We start from the raw sequence: 2,489 nt of genomic DNA on the forward strand, positions 1-2,489 counted from the left end.
AACTAACTTTCATTTTATGCATTGATAGCTGATGGGAAGTGTTTGAGTATCCTTTCATTTCTAATCCTTGTTTTAAGAGCTGTTACAGTATCCTTGAGACTTGGAGGACATAAGACTTCTTGGTCAAGCCAATTTAAACTCTTTCTCGAACAATTACAAACAAACGTTTTAAGGATAAGGAGAATTATAATTGACCAATGCATTGCATTAAAGGGTTCCTTTCCATCTCTTAGATGTCATATCTCATGGCCAATAGAGGCTTTAGCCTTAATAATTCTAAATTGGATTCTGCTGTTTTTAGGACACTTGAAAATGTTTATTCAGCAGTATTAACTCTAAGAACTCCATCAATGTCATTACAAACTTCTATAAGATACATGTACGGACTCATATTTTTGTCGAAATATGCCATGAACTGTCTTTGAGATATTGTTCTAAAATGATGGGAAGCAAAAAATGCTGATTGTTTTCCTTTTTCCTTTTTCCTTTTATTGAAAGGATGGCTGTATAGTTTGTCCAACAACTGATAGCACATTTGATCTCCGAACTGGAGCAATGAAGGAATGGTATCCAAAAAATCCTGTGCTGAGAGCCCTTACTCCTTCCTGCTTTAAGGAATCTCTTTGTTTAACCTGTGAAAACGGATGAAGAAAATATTTACATCAGCATGAGAGGAGGTCTAAGTTCTGATGCATCTGCTGAGATTGTTTTCAGTGAGAAGGCTCAACCTGGTATAACTGCAACTGATGTCAATGTGGATAAGGTAACTGAACCTTCTCTTTATTTATTTTTTAAATGTGGGTGTCCGGTTATCTTAAGAGCACCTGGCTAATTAATCCCTAGGTGCATGTAGTCCCCCGTCTCACACATACTGGATAATTACAGTAAGTAATCTCTTTGAGGTGGCCCCAATGTGTAGTCTAGGAGATTTGTACCAAAGACCTCATGAAACTACTACCTAATTACCTTTAATAAGAGGGAAAGGAAAAAAAAAAGAAGAACTACAGCCTACTCGTAGTCTCGTAGGAATTAAAATCTGTGGACCCCTTGAAGCAAGAAAGCAGTTTGTGACTTTCAACTCTATTATTCTGATTTTTTTTACTCTATATGTGTTTTAGATAAGAATGGTGGTTGATTAGGGTCAACAGGGGTTCGGTTTCATCATGAAGAATGAAATTATCAAAGGAAAGGCAGCCCTAATTGGCTTCCTGCTATTGTTAGATTTTGAACTTTTGACTGGTAAAGGTCTTCTCAAGGGAACTGGTTTCTTGGACTTTCTATATGCCGCCTCCAAAGCTTTCAAGTAGATGTGTCAACTTGTCATGGTTCTTTTAGGAAGAAAGAGGTTGTCTTTCCCAGCATTCACAAGGGGGAATTAAATGAAAAAACAAAAATGCTAAAGAAGTCTGTCTGATTCATAGGAAAGTATACCAGTTTTTTGTTCTTCACATTTTGATGTTTGTCTCTTTGATAGTTTAGAAATGTTTGTTTGTAATTGTATATTCTCTAGAAATCAGACCATGTTGTTGATCCTTGTTCATGTCATGCAGTTGATAATTTCAATCAATTTGTACACTAAATACAAAATTTCAAATTGAAGGACATTGCAAATGCTTTAATACATTATAAAAATTGGCAAATTTGTTTCTGAAAGGTGTATTCAGAGACTTCTATGGTGCCTAAGGTAAATATATTTGATGTTTATTATAATGGGCCGAATGGCCCTTTTTGTTTTGGGCGATGTTGGGCTTATCTTTCGGGCACAACAGCTCCCATAGTTTCTGAGGTTCAGTTTTCTTGATGGGTTGGGCCTCAGTGTTGAAATAGATGGACCAGTGTTCAATAAGCCACTAAAATCACGGTATTATATGTTGTTCAGAAAATATGTGCTACAAGTCGTTAGTGGAGGAAAATATCCGAAAATATGTGCGACAGCCGACGAGAAACATTGGTACTTTGTAAAGTCATTTCTCATCTCACACAAAAATGATAAAATGTCAAAAGACATGTCCTACATGTTGTGGTTCTATCATATGGATGCCCTCTCATGTTTTTCTTCTTTTACTCTCTTAGCCCATGTGAAATGCTCTTTTTACCCTTTTCTTTTATAAACTTTTTATCACTTTTTTTCCCCTTTTTTTGGTAAATATGATAAGATTTGAACTTATAGCTTCCGTTTTAGTTGTTTTTAACTATAAATAAAAAATAAAAAATAAAAAGACCAATTAATTTTAGTGAAGCCGATATTTGATTTATTTTACATACTTCAAGAAAAAAAAAAACTTTTTTATCTCAACTAATAAAAAAAAGTATACATGATTAAAAAGTTAATCTTACTCTAACAAAAAAAAATTATTACCAAAGTTCCTATCTACAAAAATTTATTATATTTCTAAAATGTTACATAGTGAAAATATATGGTACTTTTTGTAACACTTACATTACATGGTGTAAACAAGCTTATAAAACTCATCTTTATTATATTAAAC

At 33.7% G+C, this 2,489-nt stretch overlaps 1 pseudogene; it reads left to right on the forward strand.

The window, feature by feature from the left end:
• Positions 1-245: 245 nt before the first annotated feature.
• Positions 246-1,621, forward strand: LOC115961069 (annotated as a pseudogene).
• The last annotated feature ends 868 nt before the right edge of the window (positions 1,622-2,489 follow it).

This window comes from Quercus lobata, chromosome 9 (assembly GCF_001633185.2).
Source record: "Quercus lobata isolate SW786 chromosome 9, ValleyOak3.0 Primary Assembly, whole genome shotgun sequence".
NCBI lineage: Eukaryota > Viridiplantae > Streptophyta > Magnoliopsida > Fagales > Fagaceae > Quercus > Quercus lobata.